General features: G+C 39.1%; 1 long non-coding RNA gene across 7 annotated transcripts in view; it reads left to right on the forward strand.

Annotated features, from left to right (window-relative positions):
* Positions 1-24,642, forward strand: part of LOC102165048 (uncharacterized) — a 1,242,341-nt gene that overhangs the window by 816,407 nt on the left and 401,292 nt on the right. For 4 of the 7 annotated variants that reach the window (XR_014827983.1, XR_014827981.1, XR_014827979.1 and 1 more), the window contains one exon: positions 4,426-4,787. The exons of 2 other annotated variants lie outside the window; for them this stretch is intronic. This is a non-coding gene — a long non-coding RNA (uncharacterized LOC102165048). The remainder of the gene's footprint in view (positions 1-4,425; positions 4,788-24,642) is intronic. One more of the 7 variants, XR_014827980.1, reaches the window with a different exon arrangement.

Raw genomic sequence — 24,642 nt, forward strand, 5'->3', positions numbered from 1 at the left:
ACTAGGTTTTTGACAACTAAGATATGTAAGGAGTGATTGCACTTGTTTACACTGGGGACTCCTTTGCCTTAATTTATGAGTTTGCCTGTGTACTAAATCATGAAAGCTTTCTGCTTGCTTTTCAGGGCAAATATTTGACTTCTCCCCAGATGGAAGCCCATAATGAGTAGACACATTCCTCTCTCCCCCAAACCCAGCTGAGCCACTTAAATTTGCTTTTCTTTTCTCTATCTCCTCTTGTTTCTTTTTTCTGTTTCTAAAGTAGACCACCTAAGTTTAATTGCTCAGTGCTTTGCTAAATGTTTGAATTCTCTTGGCGGCACTTATGTGTTTCCTAATACAGGGCCGAATCTGGATGAGGTTCAAGCAAGTGGATGATGTGGTTTGTCAGGAAATAATGAAAGCCTTTTACTTTCAGAAGGTGCCAGGGTAACATCACTGTCAGATCAGCAAATTTGAATAATTCCAGAACACTGGGGCCTGGGTAATGTCTTGCCTAGCCTATGATGTGGGTAATATTGCAGAATCAGTGATAATTACTAAAGTGCTTTGCATTTCTAGAGAACTTAAAAATCACTCTTGAGTATTCGTTAGAAGAAAGCTGAAGATTTATGAAAGCTGCAATAGAAATGTGGGGATAATGGGATGTGAGACAGTGCTTCTCATTTTATTTAAGAGTAATGTTGCTATTATTAACCACTACCACTGCCACCACTACCACCACCTTCTGAAAGTTACTAGTACTTCCTGTGTTCCAGACACTGCATTGCTTTATATGCATTCTCTCACTTTATGTTCATTAGGTTACATCAGTTTTATGAGGTAGATACCACCCTTACTCTTTGTCTACACTTGAGGGAACAGATGCTTAAAGGGATTAAATAATTTGCCTTAGGGTCTCTAGCCATGAAGTGCTGGAGCTGAGACTTAAACCTGTGTATATTTGCTCAATGCCCATCTTCTTAGCTGATACACTATATATAAATATAGTCACTGTAAATATGTATGTTCATTCAAAACTGTCAAATTATGTTAATTAGACTAGATCATTTTCCTTAGTATTATATGTGTATGTGGTATGCATGTGTATGTGTGTTTTTGCCACAGTGAGCTGATGACAAAGTGTGTTATAGAAGTGCACAGAGCTATTAACCTGAGCTTGGAAAGGCAAGATGTATCAGCGAGGATTAAGGTTTCCTCATGCACTCTCCTGAGAATGGATTGTAAACGTGATGTCCTCAAATCAGAAAAATCAAGTCTGAAGGGGAGAATGTTAGAGGGCTGAATACATTAGATTCAAGGCAGGTGGTTCTGACATTTGTCCTTGATTATAGCAGAATGTTTAGTGAGAGCGTGGTCATGGAGTAAGGGACAGGATGGTCTCACTGTGTGGAGGCTAGAATCTAGCAGTGAAATTCAGGCAAGGCACCTATGAATACTACCAGCCAAACTAGAGGCAAGTCTAATGATTCATGATGCTGCCCCTCTGAGGATCTTAAAAAAAATGTCATGAATTACATTCTGTTTGCATGATACTATTTATTTTCACTTACTTTTTCTTTCTTCCTTCAAGAAAAATTATTTTTGAAAACACCAATTTGTATTAGTTCTGCTATGAAAGGAAATTTAGGCCCACAAAGAATCCAGCTGGGGTGGGCATTGAACAGGAATGGTAGCACTGGGATAAAAAATGAGGATAAAGCAAGGGGAAGGGGACATTTTAGGCAAAAGGTGGCCACAATTGCTGATATAGCCTTTTTTCTATAGAAGTCTACTTTGTTCAGCCTTTGTAGGATTTTGATTTGATTTCTCTCAGGCACAAATTTTAAATGGAATCAAAATACAGAAATTTTATGTTAAATGGATCGTCTTGTCTAATAAAGGACAAAGTAAACAAAGCTAAATTAACTTGCTAAGGAAACGGAATTTATAGAAAAACGTTAACGTGAATCATATAACATTTTATTTCTGTAAATCTATGATTTTAAACTCTATTAGTTCTTTTTTTTTTTTGTCTTTTGTCTTTTGTTGTTGTTGTTGCTATCTCTTGGGCCGCTTCCGTGGCATATGGAGGTTCCCAGGCTAGGGGTCTAATCGGAGCTGTAGCTGCCAGCCTACGCCAGAGCCACAGCAATGCGGGATCCGAGCCGCGTCTGCAACCTACACAACAAGCTCACGGCAACGCTGGATCATTAACCCATTGAGCAAGGGCAGGGACTGAACCCGCAACCTCATGGTTCCTAGTTGGATTCGTTAACCACTGCACCGCGACGGGAACTCCTATTAGTTCTTTTTTGATATCTGCTATCACCAGTACTTGGCTACGTGAAAACCGTATTCATATTTTAAAGGATAAATTAGATTGGAATCAAGGTTGTATCAGTCAGGATAGAAACATTGAAGTTTCGTCTTGTTCTTATTATTTGTCTATTGTGGGCCATCTGGGGGCTTCTGCTCCAGATTATTCCCACTCAGGGATGGACATTGATGAAACCTTATCTTATGGAGCATTCCTGGTCACTATGGCAGGTAGAAGGAAGTGGGAAATCACTCATTGGCTCTTGAAGTGTGCAAGAGAGGCATTATCACTTCTGTTCACATTTCACTGCCCAAATAAGACATATAAACTTGGCTAACTAGAAGAAAGAAAGGGGAGGTGTGAGCCCACTTTGTGCTTAGAGGAAAATTAGAATATTGGGGGAATAGCCTGATGATTAACATAGAGGTGAACCCTTTTACTACCATGAATCTCCCTCCCTCACATTCGGGAGAGGTCATAGGAGTGGGGAGGTGAGGCTCATAACGGGGAATTGTACCCACAGACCAGCACGTGTGGCAGAGCTGACTGTGGTGTCTGCATATGAACATCACCCTTCTTGTCTGTCCTGGGGAGCTGTGAGCTCTTGCCTCAAATAAGGAGGGGAGACTCTGTTGTTCTTGTGTGCTGCTGTAGTTTGAAAATTTCTGGCTTCTTCAGTGAGGACAGGAGGACCTCTGAACACAGAATCTCTTGGATCCCTTCCATAAATGATGTAGGCATCTAGCAGTGGTATTCTAACCCTTTCCTCTAAAAGCTTTTCCCATTGTCATCCTCAGCCACCCATCTAAAATCTGGTGCTCAAATATCTCACCTTGCAATAAACATTTCATCTCCACTCTCTCCTAATTGTTAACATTTATTTAGCAGTTACTGTGTGCCAGTCACTGTTTAAGTATTTGAACTGTAATTACTCATCTAATCCTCATAATAACTCAAGGAGGTGGATACTCTTATTACTCTCATTTTATAACTGAGGCACAGAGAGGTTAAGGAACTGTCTGGATAGTAGGTGAGCTGGGATTCAACCCCAGGTAGTCTGGCTTTGATTGTATGGCCACTGTATGGCCTCTTGGTTACTAGCACAGTATAATATTTGGAGAAAATGAACTCTATTTGAATGTGGGTACAAACAATGAAATGCTCAGTGATGCCAATAGCAGCTCACAGAGATTCTCAGGGACTAAAATCTTCATAATCTTATACTCTCTATTTAAATCAATAGGACAAAACTCATGCACATGTAACAATGGCCCAGCAGGCACCTTCATCCTTATGCAACTAAGCCAGAACAAATTTACATGATTGTTAACAGAGCCTCTGTGATTACAAGCAGATAAGCTGAAGTATCTGTTTTAAAGAAACACAGGTTTCTGTAGACCTAAACTCATCATGATGCACACGTAGGGTGAAGCTTGTAGAATTTCTCTAGGAAATCAGTGTTGCAAAAATAAACTTAAAAGTTCTTTAAAGCAAAAGGGGGCTCAGTGCTAAAGTTGTTAGAGCTTATCTAATAGTATGCTAATAAATATTTAACAGTTGGATCTCTGGAAAAAGAAAGTCTGTCTATAGTGGTTGCCAATTTCTGTGGTATAAACACTCCCATCGTTTCAATATCAAGTTACCATGTAGTGTCAGAATGCAGAGTTGGAAAGAAAGGCTAAGAATTGGCTCTCACAAGCCAGTATGAGCTGGCTTTAGCACACCAGTGACATTAGATGGGAGAAAGAAGATACCCCATAGCTCAGATTTATTTAAAAATATAATGTCAAGAGTTCCTGTTGTGGCTCAGTGGAAATAAATCTGACTAGTATCCAGGAGGACGCAGGTTCAGTCCCTGGCCCCAGTGTTGCCTTGAGCTATGGTATAGGTCTCAGATGTTGGATCTGGCATTGCTGTGGCTGTGGCATAGGCCAGCAGCTGCAGCTCTGATTTGATCCCTAGCCTGGGAACCTCCATATGCTGTGGGTGGGGCCCTAAAAAGACAACAACAACAAAAAAAGTCAAATGTGAAGCACTTAACTGAAATAAATATACAATTATATCAGACCCATAAAAGAGAAATATGTTGTTCCTAATAGCAGTAAAACAATTTTTTTTTTTTCTAGACATGTCCTGGCAATTCCTCTTTTTGCTACTTTTTGGAGTTGTTCTCTGGAAAATTTCCTGATATTGCCAGGAAGCTGCCACTTTGAAGGATTTCATCTCTGAAAGAGAAAGACTAGGAGGTGAGACCTTGGGAGGCCAAGTGCTGTCCGTGGCTGAGCTGGAGAGTACCTGTGTTGAGCGTGTCATTCATCTTAAAGTGATTGACCATTTATGGGGATGGTGAGAAGGAGAAGAGCATAAAGCAGATCAATAGAAAGAAGGCAGAAAATGGAGAAACAGGAAGAAGGAGACTGAGTTGGGGGAGTACTGGGAGAGCAATGGATTTGAGGAAAAGATGAAGATGATAAGATTATGTGTGATGGTGAGTTTTTAATTATGTGATTCTGAGAAGCATTTTATTTATACCATCTAATTTAATTTCCACACTCACTTTATGAGACAGTGATTATGTTTGGGATTTTATAGATGAGCAAAATGTGCCCAGAGTTCAGTTGCTCATCCCAAGTCACCCTTTCAGTGAGTTGCTGAGCTGAAGATCGAAATAAGGTCTGAAGAGCTATAAATCCTGTGCTCTTTGCACAGTGCAGTGCTGCTTTGCTGCCTTGGTGGGCAAGAGGTGTGAGAGAAGTGTTAGCGTAAGGTCACACCCAGGAGAGCCTTTGGGCTGTGACTTTTATGAATTGTCCTCTGATAACTTTGTTGTCCTCTTCATTGCGCTTTATCTGCTCAAATCTTTAAATCTTAAGAGGCTGCAGTCAGAATAGGATGATCAGAGCACCCTATTAAGGCAGAAATCACCTGCTGGGGTGATGCGTTTATCCTCAGAGCAGTAGAACCCTGGCTTTCAGCTCACTCTGACCCTGGGTTGGAGGTTGCCCTTTGTCTCTGAAGGAACAGTGGCAGAAAATAGGTGTCTGCTGGGCTTGAACTTAAACATCAAGGTTGTAAAAGAAGAAGAGAGGGAGGAGAGAGAGGGAGAAACAGGGATGTTGAAACAATGGATAGACTTTTCTTGCCCAGTAAAGACTGCATCATTGAACACTGATTCTCAGTCTCTGAGTCTGGCTTAAAATCACAATTTGAATGAGACATCTGTTTTAATGAGTAAGAGGATATTGATTCAAGGGGCCAGACTCCCTCATCTCCTTAGCTCTGGAATCTCGATGCTTTGATTGCACAGATCAATACGCTCTTGTGAAGGTTTAAACTCTGATTTGTGAAATAGGAACTGCATCAGGATCCAAAAAGAACTACCCTCAGGGCAGAGCCAAAGTATCCAGCAGAGAAACTGCCTCGAGACACTGGCTCAAGGCAAATATATATTTACCACTCTGGCAGATTTCGCTTAGGACTCACAACTCTGGGTGATTTATATCCAAGAGCAAAAAGTATCTCCCTTCCTCCCTCCCTCCCTCTCTCTCTCCCTCTCTCTCCTCTTTCTTTTCTTTTTTTCTTTCTTTTCTTTTCTTTTTTCTTTTCTCTTCTCTTCTTTTCCCTTTCCTTTTCTTTCTTTCTTTCTTTCTTTCTTTCTTTCTTTCTTTCTTTCTTTCTTTCTTTCTTTCTTTCTTTCTTTCTTTCTTTCCCTTCCTTCCTCTTTCTCCCTCCTTCCCTCACTCCCTCCTTCTCTCCCTTTCTTTCTTTTTCCTTTTTTCTTTCTTTCCTTTTTTTCCTTCTTTCCTTCCTTCTTTCTTTCTGCCCATTTTATTGACTGTAAAATGTAAATAACAGTGTGTTCTACCCCCTAGGATTATTGCAAGGATTCAGTGGGATCCTTTAAGGAGGATGTTCAGTGGTCTACCATATGTACTAAGCACTCCAGTAATTCCAGTAACTCTCCTAGGTTACACACACACAGTATATCATATATGTCACAGCACTGGCTGGGGAAGTAAGCAGTAAGCATTAGTCTATCCAAGTGACTGTGTTCATTCTCATCTGCCTTGTATTTCTGGCTGTAGACTCAAGTCAGACATTAAGTAGCTTCAGGAGGGCCTTCCCATCTGTCCATTTTCCCATCTCCAAAAATGTTAAACAGAGTCATAGGATGTCATCTCCGCATCAGCTGTGTGGCTTCAGAGACAGGTGCTTGTGCTCTTTAGACCTTAGTTCCTTTATTTTTATTTATTTATTTTTATTTTATGATTTTTATTTTTTCCATTATAGTTGATTTACAATGTTCTGTCAATTTCTACTGCACACAGAAAAGTGACCCAGTTTATGTGTGTGTGTGTGTGTGTGTGTGTGTGCGCAATTTTTCTTTCTCCTTATCTGTAAAGGGAGACTGGGATCTCAGCAAATTTGACATTCCCTAAGGCCTCTCCAGTAGGAATATTTCTGTATGGTTCTGTGTTCTGTTTCCTGGCACTGTGCCTTTTCCTCTTAATGTCTGCCTATGACTTGAAGAACTTCTCTGCTTTTTCCACTGTCTTCTCTTTCTCCAGGGTGGGGACTTCCTTGCCAGCTGTTGCTGTTTCTTTCTACTTTGAGGGGTTCCATTACTTGGCACTCACTGACTATTTCTGTATGAGTGATTCTTTTTCTGTCTGATGTTCTCTGGTCTCACTCCCTGCTTCTCCCTCCCTAAACCATGAACCTGTTGTGCTAGTAAATGAAGTAAACAGGTAAACATTTTGCAGACGTTCAAACTAGATTTTTTTCCCTCTAAGCTACTTATTAAATTGTGCATGTCTTCTTTCAAGGAAGACCAGAGGAAGAAATTCCTCAGGTGACTTTATCAGGAATAGGTTTTTTTTTAAGAATAAGCAAGCAAATGTGGGACCACTATGAATTACTTAACCGACAATGTCTCTCTCTTTGCCTTGATAGTGGAAAGAAGAGAGCCAGGTTTTGTGGCAGGTGTTTTGTGTGTTGACCTTGCCTCTGAATTCACTTTAGTTTTCCTCAATTTTTTTTTCCCTCCTTCAGATTTCTAACTTATTCATTAAAGAAAAAAAAAAATCCTGTTAGGCTTTTGGAAGGTATGTTATGCCCTCTTAGAACAGGGCGAGGTCAAGGTAAATAAGTGAATGCATTCTGTGTATTTTGCATAGTTGAGTCCTTTACTCAACTATGGGAAAAGTCATGGAAAAAGAGTCAGAGAAAGCTTCCTAGAGGAAAGTGCGGAGAGAATACACATACATCAGCTCTTCTGCAGTTCAGTCAACCGTGAAATCCCCAAAGTGGCATGTGATTTGAGGTCAGAAGCTGCAGGGATGAAAGTGAAACAGAAAATTGTATATGACATCTACATTAGAGTGGGAAGCATCTGCCATATAGCATAACCTGATCATGGGGTAAAAATCCCATTGTATTTGTGTCTGCATTCAAGGGGAGGAAATTATAGATTCTGTCTACCACAGATAGTTAATATAATTTAACGGCAGATTTTTTTGTTGTTGTTGAAGTATAGTTAATTTACAATGTTTTGTGAGTTTCTGATGCACAGCAAAGTGATTTATATATATATCTTTCAGGTTCTTTTCTATTATAGATTATTACAATATATTGAATATAGTTCCCTGTACTATACACTAGGGACTTGTTGTTTATCTGTCTTATATGTAGTAGTGTGTATATGTTAATCCCAAACTCCTAATTTATCTCCCCCCTCCCCTTTGGTAACCATAAGTTTGTTTTCTGTGTCTGTGAGTCTATTTCTTCTTTGTAAATAAGTTTATTTATATCATTTTTTTAAAGATTCCACATATAAGTTATATCATATGGTATTTGTCTAATTTCTTTTAAGATGATAATCTCTGGGTCCATTCATGTTGCTTCAAATGCCATGATTTCATTTTTTATGGCTGAGTAGTATTCCTTTGTGTGTATTATACCACACCTCCTTTATCCATTCATCTGTTAGACGCTTAGGTTGCTTCCATGTCTTGTCTATTTTAAGTAGTGCTGTCATGAACATTCTGGTGCATGTATCTTTTGGAATTTTGGAGTTTTCTCCAGATATATACCCAAGAGTGGGATTACCAGATCATATGGTAGCTTTTAGTTTCTTAAGGAACCTCCATACTGTTCTCCATAATGGCTGCACCAATTTACATTACCCCCAACAGTGTAGGAGGGTTCCTTTTTCTCCACACCCTCTCCAGCCTTTATTATGTGTAGACTTAATGATGGCCATTCTGGCCAGTGTGAAGTGGTACATCATTATAGTTTTGATTTGCATTTTTCTAATACTTAGCAATATTGAGCATTTTTTCATGTACTTGTTGGCCATCTGTATAACATCAGATTTTGTCTCAATCAGAAGTAAGAACTTCCTGTATTCCTCTGGCCCTTTCTTTGGACCACACTTTTTTTTTCTTCTTTTACTATATTATGATGCCAGAGTACTGTCATGAGTGAGAAGGACATCAATAACTCATATCATGAGCTTCCTAACTCTGGCTTTGACCTTAAGATCTGAACAATCCATGAAGATTTGTCTCACTCTCTAGAATAATCCATTGCCTATAGTGACCTTGGGACCTACCTGATCTCCATCACTATTCATATCATCTCCACCTGCTAGCCCTGTTTCCGTTCACAGCCCATTTTCTTCTATCACTCATTCTCTAATATGAAGGCAATGGATGCATTTTAGTAATGGGTCTTTGTGGAGATTGAAAAAATTAGTATTCCAAAGGATAATGTCTTTATGTAGATTGATATAATAAGCAAGATGGTTAGCACTTTCTTTTAGTGCCTTACCTGTGACCTTCAAAGACCTCTATGTGAGTTTCCAGCTATAGAGTCCACTTACCAAGTATGGTTTCTTAGTAAGAGCAACTGGATGCTCTCTAGGAGCAGGACTTGTTTTGCTTCCAGTGACTGCCTTTAGAGAATATGAAAATCCTTTCACCACCAAGACCCAAGAAAACACTGTGATGGACGTTGCACAGTCACTGAAAGTCTCTCTTGATGCTAAGCCCACAGAACCTAGCTTTATTCAGAGACAGAGTGATAACTCAAGCTGTCAGACTAGAAGCATCTTTTTGCAAGCAAAATCCTGCTTTCAAAATAATGCGAATCCTCTAACAATGGGACTTTTCATCCTGGCCTTTTTCTGCCTTAAGTTTATGAAACCTCCTATACATCTCTGTGGCCTCCTTGGAAATCTATAAATTGCTAGTATCAGGGATGTTGCCCACAACAGTTCCAGAATATCTGAGGACAAAAAGCTGGACGGGACATACATTCCTATAGACCTATTACAACATCTTAGCATTCTGCCTGCTTTGCAAAATCCTTTGTCCTTAAACATGCTATTGTTGGGAGCTTGTCACATGGCTTCAATTAAATGCAAGGGAGGCTGGGAAATTCAATCCACCCACCAGTGTACCTAGACTGAAAAACCTGGCTTGGTGACCACCTAGATGTCTCTGACACTGTTTGGAAAGCACAAGGGAATCCACCCTTGAATATCTGAAATGTACCTTTGAAATGTCTGATAACAAAATCCAAACAAATGTCACGAAACCCATTAGTAAAAGGCCAAGGAACTTTAGCTATGGGAAATAAACTATGATCTGGAACTTTAGGTACTCTCATTTCTAAGTGGGAGAAAATGAAAATGAAACAAATAATACACAGATCTCAGTCAAATCTGACTCCTGCCTTTGGTTGATACTCATTACAATGAGAAATCAATAGTGTGAGTTTCAGCTGCACCCAGAGGCAGAGATCAAAGTATCCAGAGATCAGTCACCAAAAGTTCTGAAGAAAGGAAGGATGCTCTCCTTTGTCCAGTTGGTGTTGGAACATGAAAGAGCAGGATGGTATATGACCTGGTTAAAAGAGTCATCTGTTAGAACTTGGGACTTTCCCAGAAGATGAAATAGTTCTTTCTCTTGAAATTCCTATGTTAACAGTAATAATCACAAAAGTGAATCTTGATTGAACACTTACTCTGGCCCAGGCAGTTCCCCTGCATTATCTTATTTTTCTTCTCAAAGAGGTAGCACTATTAGCCCTACTTTGCAGAGGGAGAACTGAGACTTAGAGAATTTAAGGAACTCACCAGAGTCCATAGCAACTAAATGTTAGAGCTGATATACAGACTTTGGTGCATCTAACATCAGAGACCATGCACTAAGGCCAATGCTTAGAAGCTGTCAGTACAAGGTCTTGGACTTGATACTAATTCTTATTAAGAGGTCATGTAATGAATGACCTTTGACTTAACCTCTTCCTGCTTCCATTTACTTATCCCAAAAGAGGAATAATATGGCATGGTGAGGATTAAATGAGTTGATACATGTAAAGAATTTTAACTAGTCCCAAGGATGCAAAGATGGTCCAATAAATGGTAGCTTCAGAGTTGGGGGAAGAGGGATAAATTAGAAATTTGGGATTAGCAGATACTATGTATAAAATAGGTAAACAATAAGGACCTCCTATATAGCCCAGGGAGCCATATTCAGTATGTTGTAATAATATATAATGGAAAAGAATCTGAAAAAGTGGTATACATGTGTGCACACACACACACCCCACTTAATCACTTTTGGCTTTGCTGTACACTTGAAACATTGTAAATCAACTGTACTTCAATTAAAAAAATGTTAAGAAAAAGAGGTTGTGCAATGATAATAGTCTGATATTTGCTTCATGTTAATTGTGTGTTAGGGAAAAGTGGGTTGGTAAATGGATAAAATAGTGTGGACACATACTGAGTCTTACTGAAGCTGGGAGATGGTACATGGATGTCAGTTGTGATGTTACTCTCTTTTGTATGTGTTTGGAGTTGTACATATAAGAAAGATTGGTGAATGGATACATAGTTATGTGTTTCAGGTGAAAATAAACTTTTGAAGTTTGACAAAGGGGAATTCCAAATATTCTGCCATTCTGTGCCTTTAGTCTGACTGCTCTAGCTAGGATTTTGCTCTCAGTGGAGAGCAGTGAGGTGCAACCATGGTTGCCATTCAGCTCTCTTGACAGTGGTGACTATTTGCCCTTTTCAAATATTGTGGCATTTCTTGTGGTTTCCATATATGTAGATAGTCACATAGCTATTGCTCCTTCTCTTTGAAAACTTCAGCAGGTTTCCTTTTCCTCAGAGTTTGGCATTGGAGTTTCTGAGGAGCACACAAAACACCCCAACAGACAAGGAGCAGAGAGCAGGGGACATTGGATGAGATGGATTTAAAGAGCAAAGAGTTGTGATGGTTGTTTAGCGACCAGAAACCAATGTGAAAGTGGGAGTTGAAAAAGGAGGAAACAGAGGCATCAGTTAAGCTATTTAAGGGAGAAAGAGCACAAATTACATCGTAAAGGATAAAAATGTGGACATTTATATCTTCATTAGGGAGCTTATTAATTAGAATCGAGTTGTTAACCAGTTTATGGTTCCCTGGGACTAGGATGAGCCTCTAAAAGGAGCCCAAGCAGAGAGCAGCCAGTCTGGATAATTAGCATTGCTTGTCTTGGGGTTTGCACCAGCCCCACAGACAACTTAATATTTGGCAGTGAGGTTATCAGACCTGGGCTGCTACACTCATGAGCAGCACAAATTCCCAGGCTCCTGAGCAGTTGCCAAAGTGGGTTCCTCCTTCCCTTTATTGGAAATGAGAGACAAGCTGAGTGGTCTTACTTGGTGATGGCCTAGGACCTCCATGAACCTTTCCTGATGTGTGGCATGTGCTCTCCCCGGTCCTAGGTGGGCTTATGGACTCTGTCTTCAAAGCACAGTGATATACCCAGGCACCACTCTCCTCTCGTCCCAGTGGCAGTGAATGGCACGTGTGGTAGTTGGAGGGCAGCCTCCTTCTCCAATCCATTCCTTTTTGTGTCTCTCTCTTGGTCTGTCTTTCATTGATGATCCCACACCCATTGGGCTTGATGATTTCATTTTCATTGGATTGCACTAAGATACGGAAGATGAAAGGATGCTGGAGGCCATTCTCCTGCCTCTCTGTTCTGGTTATGCTGGCAAGGAAGAGAAAATATTTGTTGTTTCTCCATCAGTATTCCAGTGTCTAATCTCCCTCAAGTTTCTTAAGTATCAAGAAGCAGTGATGGTATTAATGTCTTCTTGATTCTGATCCTTGATTTTAGGGCTCTAGCCACATGGATATGATGTTGTATTTATATTTGCAGTGACAGCCTTAGAGGTGGATCAGTTTTATGTTGTTCTGGGAGTCATTCCTGGAGGCCCATCTTAGAGTCTGTTCCTTTAGCCCTCTCATCAATTCTGTGAACTCTGAATTCCCTGCCTTAAATCTGCTCACAGTAACCCAAGTGCTTTATATTTTCTATATTGAAATTTAACTGTTAGAGCCTTCAAGTGCTTTACATTAAACTTACTCTTGAACCTATTCCTGGTCCTAGAATCTGAATCCTAAGTTTGACCTGAAAGTGGCAATGAAGAATAAGGGCGCAGTTAAGAGAGAAGACAGGCAAGTGTGGGAACCAAGTGTGACACTGACTTGAGTCTGGCTCTGTAATTAGTTTTTACTAGATCAGTTAGGTGTTCCTTGTTATGAATGTCACCAGTGTCTTGCAGAGGGTCATTGCAGATTGTATTGGAAGCCAGGGCTTTTTTTAAAGCTCTCTTGGTGCTAAAAAGCAGATGAGGGTAGCTTAAATAGGTGATGGGTATGTGTGTTTGCCTGTTGCCTCACCCATTCTTAACTGTTGAAATCAGTAAGGATAATGTAGTCATCTTTCCTAGTGGGAAATGTAGTTTAGTGTGGAAATAATTGAATTGGTAATGAGAAGGTGGAAGTGCTGTTTTGTGTTGAAATATTCATTTCTCTCATAACTATTGAGTAAATGTAGCCATTACTGTATGCACACAATCCTCTTTAATCCTCTGAGTATTCCAGCAGCAGGTAGACACATCCTGCTGAGAAACATATTTGAGGAAGATGAGCTTTTTTAGAAGGAGCATGAATCTGTTCACCATCTGGGGAAGTAAGAATTATTCTTCTGTGTTCAGCATGAATTCAGGTGAGTTCAGGAGAGGGGAAGCAGTGATGTTGCTCTAAATTTTGGCTGCCTACTGAATTCAGCTTGTAGCAGCTGCACCTGAAGATACTGCTGATCAGACCAATAGCTTAAAGCAGACCATCACAGAAAGCGGGGCATACCTCTGAGGTCTAACAAGGGGTGGTTATCAGTGGCATCAGTTTTTGTAGTAAAGGCATCATCTTATTCAAGATGGCCTTGTAAACCATTTTTAGTTTTTTGTAGAAATTTTCTTAAATGCTTGGTTGCCTTATAGCAAATGGCCTTGCCTCACATAGAACATCTCCACTCTCTAAACATTTATATCATTTAGTTACATTCATGTAAATAATTATTACTGTGCACCAAATATTAACTCAATTCTTATAACAAAGTTTGGAAGTAGGTACTATTACTTTTCCTGTTTTATAGATGGTAAAACCAAGACACAGAAAGATCCAGGAACTTACCCATGGTCATACAACTAGTAACAGGATTCAGAACCAAGTAGTGGCTCCATGGTCCCTTCTCTGAACCACTTTCATATACTCCTCATCTTTACCTTTTCTTCATCTCAGAGACTGTCCCATCTTGCCTTGTTTCCAAGGCAAGGAATGCTGCATTTTGTTCAGATTGTTCACTCCCTAAGAGGGCTCAGTCAAGGGGGCTTGGAGAACGAAATTTAGCCTGTCTTCTGTTCACCAAACTGTGTGTTCTGCTGTGCTGCACCCACCCAGAGTCTAGTTTTGATTAAGGTGCTGTGTGTGGTAATAGAAGCTCACTCTAAGGCCCATTCCTCCATCTTCGCACTGGGTCCCACCCCTTCCTATCTCTTCCAACACCTTGGAGCTTCAGTGATTTCCCAAACATGGGCAAGAATTTGACATGAATAACATGAAACTAAATGTCCTAATATCCATTTATTATCTGGAGGTAGTCTTAGCTTCTTTTACCTATACCACAGTACTAATATTTAAACCCTTTAATTATTTTCAGAGCCTTTTCCCAGGATTCTTTTGAAGTCTTCTCAATCCCTCTTCATTATAAAGCTGCTAAAGAATGAAAAGCAAGTCCATGATTTTCTTTTCTGAGGAGATGTTCATTTGTGCTGGATATTAGAGAAAATCATGGACTTGGAGAAGAGACTTGTGGTTGCCTGATGGGAGGGGGAGGGAGTGGGAGGGATCGGGAGCTTGGGCTTATCAGACACAACTTAGAATAGATTTACAAGGAGATCCTGCTGAATAGCATTGAGAACTATGTCTAGATACTCATGTTGCAACAGAAGAAAGGGTGGGGGAAAAACTGTAATTGTAATGTATACATGTAAGGATAACCTGACCCCCTTGCTGTACAGTGGGAAAAAAAAAAAAAAAAGAATGAAAAGCAAAGGCACCATAAAATTAAAAGCATTAAATACAACTGCCTTTTACAGCATTGTTTCTATAGGAAAGTGTGTTCTGAGTTTCATTTTAGGATGCCTAGAGAACTTCTCCCTCTAACCTAAGGGCTTGAGAATATAGAGCAATTGGTGCTAACAACGAGATGGTGGCTGTTGATGCGACTTGGCCATTCACAGCTGAGAGTTCATAGCTTGGAACACCACTTCCAACTTGTTTCCCAAAGCCACTCTTGCCATCTTTTAATTCATTCTTGACATATGCAGCCAGACAGATCTTTAGAAATGCAAGTGTGATTATGACACTCTTCTTAAAATCCTTGAATTTCTAATTGCTTGTCCTAATTGCTCTTAGGATAAGATCCTTAACATGGCTTATGGAATGAGCTGGCCCTTGTCCAGCTCTTCGGCTGCATCTTGATCTGTTCTCCTCTCTGTCACTGTACATTAGCCACATTGGTCTCCTTTTCGTTAGTTCTAGTGTTCTGAACTCTCTTCCACTACAGTTTATTCATGTGTGCTTTTCCAGGTACCTGAAATATTCTACTCCCTTCTCCTTGCCTGGCCGATTGCTACCCATCCTTCAGATCTTTAACTTAGATGTCACTTTCTCAGGAAGAAATGTTTTTGTACTCAAGGCAACCTATGACTTTCCTGTAGAGCACTTATTATAGGTTAATATTAAATGTATTTAATGTCTCTTTTCCTGCATAGACTGTAACCTCTATTAGGTTGTGGCTATGTTTGTCTTATTTTTCTCTTATGCACATAAGTTTGAGTAAACATTTTTTGAATGATTAAATGAGTAAATGAATTAATGAGTGAATTAACCAGATGTGACTTTACATATGTGCCTGCCTTTTTTCCTCAACTTAGGTTTCAAATTTTCCGAAGGCAGGGACTGTATCTTTATTCATTTTTATAGGGCCTAAATTGTCTAGAGCAGTGCTTTGCAAATAGTGAGCTTCAGTGAAAATTGCTGGTTAATCAATTGACCTGTGAATCTCAGATAAATTAGGAAAGGTGTGGAAAAATAAGGAAAAGGTCAGGATGGAATATATTAGGTCATTCTAATGAAAGAGTACAGTCTGGTGTTTCAATGTACAGTGATATACTGGTCTCTGCTTATGTCTAGTGATGAACAAATTAGTAGATTACACCCTATATCGAACTCTCTTTTTTCAACTTGATTGCTTGTTTGGCTGATGATTTTTGTCTCCATTAAAAATCTTTGTTTAGCACAGGTGAAAGTCTTCGGCCTGGGTTAGTAACAGCTGCTAAGCATATTTACTCTTTTGTTTCTGAGAGTAATTGATATTTTTCATCAACTTGTTGAGATGCCAAGGACCAGGTGTAATAGTTAGCTGATTAAACTCATTGTGATGATGGAGACAGGATGTTTCAGGTTTTCTCTTTTAATTTATTGATTTTGGATGGGACTAATTTTCATGGCTGTAGACTGTGCTTGTTATCTCCACAGTTATCTGTTTTCAATTCTTTCTGTTGGAAGAAAGCAAGACAGAACCCTGAGCTTCTGGTTCAGAGGATCACAAATCAATCCCCCTCCTGTGCCTATGGATTCTGACTTAAATTAGTGAAGTTATATTCTATGTCTTTTTTTCTTCCTTTCTACATTAAGAAAATTCTCCCCTATGCTGTGAAGAAAAACAAGAAAGCAGAAAAGTAATGGGAATAGATTTTGCATCTTCTCTTGTTCTATCTGAAATATCATCATCGTTGCTTTCTTTTCAGTGCCATCTTGTCTTATACTTTTAAAGCCCCTTCACATATGTTTATCTCATTTGCTTTCCTTTCAACTGTTGCCCAATTTATAGATGAAGAATCCTGGGTTCACAGAGGCAAATGACTGAGCTGAGGTCATACGGATAGGTAATGAGTGAAACTGGGTATATTTTCCAGGACTTTTCTGGTTGTAAGGAAGAAAAAAACAATTTGAACTAGCTCCTAGATTAAGATAAAAGGAATATATTGTAAAGAGTTTGGCGTTATTTACAGAATGGAAGAACATGTTATAGGATTTGGAGACTTTGAGAAGTAGAAACAGAAATCCGAAGCCTGCAGGGATGTCTAAGTCCTTCTCATATCTATTTCTTCTGGGGCACTGACATCACTGGATCAAACTTCCCCATGTAGTAGGGAACATGGTTATTAGTAGGGCTGCCGTGTATCGCATGCAGTGTACAATTATGCTTCATCTAAAGGTCACTAATATAGAAACAAGATTTGTATGTTTATTATGGCAAATTTCCAGCAGATGGCACTCAAGTGTCTTTTCTAACAAAAAATCAGTAAAATGATTTGAGGAAGAGATACATTTCTCTATTTGCACAAAGGTGCCTTAGTGGGTACTGGAAACTTATTGTCTTGTTGCTCTGAGGTCATGCTTTTCCTGATTACAACCAAAGAAGAAAGAAAAGCCTAGACAATAACTTTAATAGATCTGACTTGGGTTCTATCTTGGATCAATTTCTATGTTTGGGAGTGATTCATGATTGACCCCTCAGACATTACATGTGTATATACATCCACAAATAGGCTTCTTTCTGTATATAAAAATTCCACTCGTACTTATATAAAGCAGTGAATCCTCGTGTAGTCACAAATATACTCCCCCCTCCTCCCACCCGACTCTTTCAGGAAAGGTATTTCAAAGTCACCAACCCCTGCATTTACTTGTTAGCAAATCCAGGGTCTTTGGGAGATACGGCACCTCAAGATTCTGAATCCTATGGGCATTGGGACTAACTTAACCATTTCCACCCCATCTAAGATAGAATAGTACAGGACAAAGAAAGTAGCCACAGTAAGAAATCAGGCTTGGAAAAAAGAAGAAGAAGGATAAGCAATGTGAGTAGAACAACTCCAGAGGACAAACTGTACTCCACTCAATAGGACCAGTAGGGCATATTCACTTTTGTCACTGTCTTGGCTGCAGTTAGTTCTTTGGCATGCTGTCCCCAGGAAGGTTTTCCTTGGTCATGTCCCTTTATGGCCACAGTAGATAAGAGGACAGCTCATGGAAGGCTGTATTCTCCCAAAAGCCCAGTTGCTATTATTATTGTTACAAAGACCCATGATTACCTTTGAGATGGAACAATTTCAGGTTTCTAAATTAGGAATTTCGCCAGTAAAGCACCTCTTTTAAAAAGTTAGTTGGCTGTCACCGATGAGTTCATTTTAATGAACTACGGCTTCTGATTAATAACTTCTTCATTGGCTTCTGCCTCAGGGCAACTGAGGCAATAGACTGATGTGGTAAAAGAGAGCTTGACTGTCTTCTGGCCACTGATTGCATCCCAATTATTTGCACTTTGTGATGAGAAAAATTGCTGCCCTTTCCTAGGGGCAAGTGCACTGCAGGAGTTGTTTTGGAGAAGTGGGTGGTCAGGCTTTTCCCATTTCTAGGTTACTCCTGGGTATCCCCTGTCCTTTTTGGTGGAATAACTTTACTGTAGGACAGAAAATTTATCTCTAATAGTTTTGCAGGCAGCATGGTTTTCTGATTCTTAGAGCTTTGTATCACCAGCTATACACAAAAAGGGCCTCTGTTTTAACAATTCTGTATATCTATATTCTTATTTCCTATTGATTTTTAAGAAATGTCAGCTTGGATTAAGGCTTATTTTCCTTTTAAAGGACCTTACTAAAGGTCATAAGAAATAGTCAGCATGCTCTTGTTTCTTTTTTTCCTTTCAAATTTTAGTCATTTATTACAGAAATTGTTTTATCGGTCATTTTTCTGGCATGAATATAAACCAAGTTCCCATTACATCTCTTGACTGCCTGTCAATGTTCTATTGATACAGTCTAATTTTATTTTTTTCTTTCTTTTTTAAATTACTCAATGAGTTTATTACATTAATAGTTGTACAATGATCATCATAATATAATTTTATAGGATTTCCATCCCACACCCTCAGCTCATCCCCTCACCCCCCAAACTGTCTCCTTTGGAAACCATAAATTTTACAAAGTCTATGAGTCAGTATATGTTTTGCAAAAAAGTTCATTGTGTCCTTTTTCAGATTCCACATGTAAGTGATAGCATTTGATGTTGTTGTCTCATTGTCTAACTAACTTCTCTTAACATGATAATTTCTAGGTCTATCCATGTTGCTAAAAATGCCGGTATTTCATTCCTTTTAATGGCGGAGTAATAGTCCTTTGTGTATATGCACCACGTCTTCTTTAGCCACTCCTCTGTTGATGGACATTTAGGTTGCTTCCATGTCATGGGTATTGAAAATAATACTGCAATGAAGTACATGTGTCTTTTGGAGTCATGGTTTTCTCTGGATAGATGCCCAGGAGTGGGATTGCTAGATCAAATGCTAATTCTATTTCTGGTTTTCTGAGGAATCTCCGTACTGTTTTCCACAGTGGTTGCACCAATTTACATTCCCACCAACAGTGTAATAAGGTTCCTTTTTCTCCACACCCTCTCCAGTACTTATTGTTTGTAGACTTTTTGTGATGGCCATTCTGGCCAGTGTGAGGTAGTACCTCAAGGTGGTTTTGATTTGCATTTCTCTAATAATGAGTGATGTTGCACATCTTCTCATGTGTTTTTTGGCCATCTGTATGTCTTCTTTGGAGAATTATCTGTTTGGATCATCTGCCCATTTTTGGATGGGGTTGTTTGTTTTTTCGGTATGGAGCAGTAGGAGGTGTTTATAAATTTTGGAGATGAAGCCCTTGTCAGTCGATTCACTTGCAAAGATTTTCTCCCATTCTGTGGGTTGTCTTTTTGTTTTGTTTAGGGTTTCCTTTGCTGTGCAGAAACTTTTAAGTTTAATTAAGTCCCATTTGTTTATTTTTGTTTTTACTGTCATTATTCTAAGAGGTGGATCTGAGAAGATGTTGCTGTCATTTATGTTGGGGAATGTTTGGCTTATGTTTTCCTCTAAGAGTTTTATAGAATCTGGTATTATATGGAGGTCTTTAATCCATTTGGAGTTGATTTTTGTGTATGGTGTTAGGAAGTGTTCTAATTTCCTTCTTTTCCATGTGGCTGTCCAGTTTTCCCAGCACCACTTATTGAATGGGGTGTTTTTTCTCCATTGTGTATTCTTGCCTCCTTTGTCATAGATTAGTTGACCGTAGGTGTGTGGGTTTAATTCTGGGTTTTCTATCCTGTTCCACTGATCTAGATTTCTGTCTCTGTACTAGTACCACATGGTTTTGAGGACTGTTGCTTTGTAGTATAGTCTGAAGTCCGGGATCCTGATTTCTCCAGCTCCATTTTCCTTTTTCAGGATGTCTTTGGCTATTCTGGGTCTTTTGTGCTTCCAAAGAAACTTTAAAATATTTGTTTGAGTTTTGTGAAAAATATCCTTGGTAATTTGATAGGGATTGCATTGAATCTGTAGATTGCCTTGGGTAGTATAGTCATTTTGATAATACTGACTCTTCCAATCCAAGGGCATGGTATGTCTTTCCATCTATTTGTGTCATCTTTGATTTCTTTCATCAGTGTCTTATAGTTTTCAGAGTATAGATCTTTTCCTCTTTAGGTAGGTTTACTCCTAGGTATTTTATTCTTTTGGATGCAATGGTAAACAGAATTGCTTCCCTAATTTCTCTTTCTGAAGTTTCATCGTTAGTGTATAGAAATGCTGTTTGATTTCTGTGTATTAATTTTGTATCCTGTGACTTTGCCAAATTCATGGATGAGCTCTAACAGTTTTCTGGTAGAGTATTTAGGATTCTCTAGGTAGAGTATCATGTCATCTGCAAATAGTGATAGATTTACTTCTTCCTCTCCAATTTGGATTCCTTTTATCTCTTTTACTTCTCTGATTGCCATGACTAGGACTTCCAAAACTATGTTGAAGAGTAGTGGCGAGAGCAGACATCTTTGTCTTGTTCCTGATCTTAGTGAGAATTCTTTCAGCTTTTCACCATTGAGAATGATGTTAGCTGTGGGTTTGTCATACAGTGCCTTTATACAGTGCAGAGGTAGGTTCCTGCTATGCCCACTTTCTGAAGGGTTTTTATCAGAAATGGATGTTGGATTTTGTCAAAGGCTTTTTCCGCGTCTATTGAGAGGATCATATGGTTTTTATTCTTCAGTTTGTTAATGTGGTGTATCACACTGATGGATTTGTGGATATTGAAGAGCCCTTGCCTCCCTGGGATAAATCCCACTTGATCATGATGTACAATCCTTTTAATGTATTGTTGGATGCGGTTTGCTAGTATTTTGTTGAGTATTTTTGCATTGGTGTTCATCAGTGAAATTGGCCTGTAATTTTCTTTTTTTTTTTTTGTGGTATCTTTGGTTTTGGTATCAGGGTGATGGTGGCCTGATAGAATGAGTTTGGGAGTGTCCCTTCCTCTGCAATTTTTTGGAATAGTTTCAGAAGGAGAGGTGTTAGCTCCTCTCTAAATGTTTGGTAGAATTCGCCTGTGAAGCCATCTGGTCCTGGACTTTTGTTTGTTGCAAGTTTTTTTTAATCCCAGTTTCAATTTCAGTACTTGTGATTGGTCTGTTCATCCTTTCTATTTCATCTTGCTTTAGTCTTGGAAGATTATACCTTTCTAAGAATTTGTCCACTTCTAGGTTTTCCATTTTATTGGCATATAGTTGCATATAGTAGTCTGTTAGGGTCCTACATATTTCTGTGATGTCCGTTGTTACTTCTCCTTTTTCATTTCTAATTTTATTGATTTGAGTCCTCTCTCTTTTTTGCTTGATAAGTCTGGCTAGGGGTTTATCCATTTTGTTGATCTTTTCAAAGAACCAGCTTTTCGTTTCATTGATCTTTTCTATGGTTTTCTTGGTTTCTATTTCATTGATTTCTGCTCTATCTTTATGATTTCTTTCCTTCTATAACTTTAGCTCTTGTCTGTTCTTCTCTCTCGAGCTGCTTTAGATGTAAAGTTAGCTTGTTTATTTGGGCTTTTTCTTGTTTCCTGAGGTGGGCTTGAATTGCTATAAACTTTCCTCTTAGAATGGCTTTTGCTGCATCCCATAGGTTTTGGAGTGTGGTATCTTTGTTGTCATTTGCTGCTAGGTATTTTTTAATTTCCTCTTTGATTTCTTCAGTGATCCATTGGTTGTTTAGTAGCATGTTGTTGAGTCTCCACGTGTTTGTGTTTTTTGCAGTTTTTTTCTTGTTGATTTCCAGTCGTATAGCATTGTGGTCGGAAAAGATGCTTGATATGATTTCAATTTTCTTAAAGTTACTGATGTTTGATTTGTAGCCCAGGATGTGATCAATCTTAGAGAATGTTCCATGTGCACTTGAGAAGAATGTGTATTCTGTTGCTTTGGGATAGAATGTCCTATAAATATCTATTAAGTCCATCTGGTCTAACGCTTCATTCAGGGCCTGTGTTTCCTTATTGATTTTCTGTCTGGTTGATCTGTCCTTTGCTGTAAGTGGGGTGTTAAAGTCCCCCACTGTTACCGTGTTTTGTCAGTTTGTCCTCTTAAGTTTTCTAGCAGTTGCCTTATATATTGTGGTGAACCTATGTTGGGTACGTAGATATTTAAAATTCTTGTATCTTCTTCTTGGATTTATCCATTGATCATTATGTACTGACCTTCCTTGTCCCTTAAAATATTCTTCATTTTAAAGTCTATTTTGTCTGATATGAGTATTGCTACTCCAGCTTTCTTTTGATTCCTGTTTGCATGGAGTATTTTCTTCCATTCTCTCACTTTCAATTTGTATGTGTCTCTAGAAGTGAAGTGGGTCTCTTGAGGACAGCATTTATATGGGTTTTTTTTTTTTTTTTTGTATCCATTCAGCCAGTCTATGTCTTTTGGTGGGGGCATTTAGTCCATTAACATTTAAGATAATTATTAATATGTGTGTTCTTACTGCCATTGTGTTAATTGCTTTGGATTTGGTTTTTTTTGCCCTTTTTTTCCCCTTTGTCTCTTGTTCTATCCTCTTGTGGTTTGATGACTGTCTTTAGCGTTGTATTTGAGATGATTTTTCTTATTTGTTTGTGTATCAATTGTAGATTTTTGGTTTGCTGTTATTCTGAAGTTTTGATATAAGAGTCTATATATATACACGAGATTGTATTAAGTTGTTGGTCTCTTAATTGCAGGTTCCTTTCCAGTGTCCTGCATTTGTACCCTCCTCATGATTTCTGATTTTGGTGGCATAATTGTGTGTGAATGATTTCATATCTTTACTGTATATATACCTTTACTGGTGAGCCTTGTCATTTGTGGTATTTTTGTTTCTGGTTCTTCTGTTTTGTTTCTCTGGAGACTTTGCTTTGCCCTGGGACCCAGTGCATGTGAAAGTCTGCGTGCGCCTTTTAAGAATGGGGTCTCCATTTCTCCCAGTCCCATGGAGCTCCTGTACACAAGCCTCACTGGCCTTCAATTCCAGATGCTCTTGGGGACTCTTTCTCCCAGTGCCAGATCCCCATGCATGGGGGTTTGATTTGGGGCTCAGAATTCTTACACCTTTAGGTGAGTCTCTGTGATACAGTTACTTTCCAGTCTGTGGGACTTTCCACCTGGGGAGGGTATGGGGTTGCTTATATCACATAATCACCCCTCCTTCCTCTTGATGTGGCCTCCTCTTGGTCTTCTGGAGTAGGATATCTTTTTGAAAGTTTCCAGTCCATTTGGTTGAAGATTGCTCAGCATTTGGCTGTAAATTTTGTTGTTTTCAGGAGAGAGATTTTGCCCCAGTCCTTCTATTCTGCCATCTTAATCCCATTTCTGGATACAGTCTAATTTTAAAGTTTTTAAAAACTGAAATTTAGTTGATTTACAATATACTAGAGGTGTGAAAAACAGTGATTCAACATCTTTATAGATTTATTCCATTTGAAGTTATTATAAAATATTGGCTATATTCCTGATGGTGTACCATATATCTTTGTAGCTTACTTATTTTATCCATAGTAGTTTGTTCCTCTTAATCCTCTATCCCTATCTTGCCCTTCCACCCTGCCCTCTCCCCACTGGTAATCACTAGTTTGTTTTCTGTATCTGTGAGTCTGTTTCTGTTTTATTATATTTTTTCAGATTCCACATATAAGTGATAACATACAGTATTTGTCTTTCTCTGACTTATTTTACTAAGCATAATACTCTCCAGGTCCATCCATGTTGTTGCAAATGGCAGAATTTCATTATGGTTGAGTCTTGTTTCTTCGTATTTTTTCTACCAAGCCACCAAAATATTGTCTGTCTACCAAGACACAGCAGGTAATATCAGTTTTAACTGTTGATAATATCTATTTTGTTTTCATGTAAGAAGGATTTCTGTCTTTCCAGCTGGGAGTGGTGTCATTCTCACTTGCTCTACCTCATATCAACTAAGCCCTGTTTACCTTTAAGTCTCTGTGAATCGTTCCACTTCCTGATACTGATTTCTGTAGTAATTGGTAATCTTTGTATTATTAGTGACAAATTTAAGTGTATATAGTCTAAGAAAAAAGAGGGAGGCGGGGAATATGGAAGGATCTTGAGTAGCTCATGTAAGAGCTATAGGAAGAGGAAGATCTTCACACGTCTGTGACTGCAACTGGGGAATTGCCTCTCTGTCTCCTCTTCCAGATTCTCTGGGGTTTTGTTTGTTTGTTTTGTTTTTGTTTTTTTAACTGTGCCTGCTGCATGCAGAAGTGCCCAGGCCAGGAATTGAAGCCACACATCAACAGTAACCATGCTGGATCCTTAATCACTAGGCCACCAGGGAACTCGTCCAGATTTGAGGCTTCCTTTGCTCAGACTCTTCCTCATGGTTACAGGAAGATATAGGTCATATCCTGCACCTCACAGTCAAAGAAGGAAGGGAGATTCTTCCCTTCCTGCTCCAGGAGAAAAATACTGGAGAAGGGCTCTGATTCGCTTGGCTTGCTGAGGCTGAGGGGTGAG

Source organism: Sus scrofa, chromosome 14, assembly GCF_054392235.1.
Source record: "Sus scrofa isolate SSC_HxYL_T2T_F1_AM1 chromosome 14, Sscrofa_HxYL_maternal_Yorkshire_Landrace_v2.0, whole genome shotgun sequence".
In the NCBI taxonomy this organism is placed as follows: Eukaryota; Metazoa; Chordata; class Mammalia; order Artiodactyla; family Suidae; genus Sus; species Sus scrofa.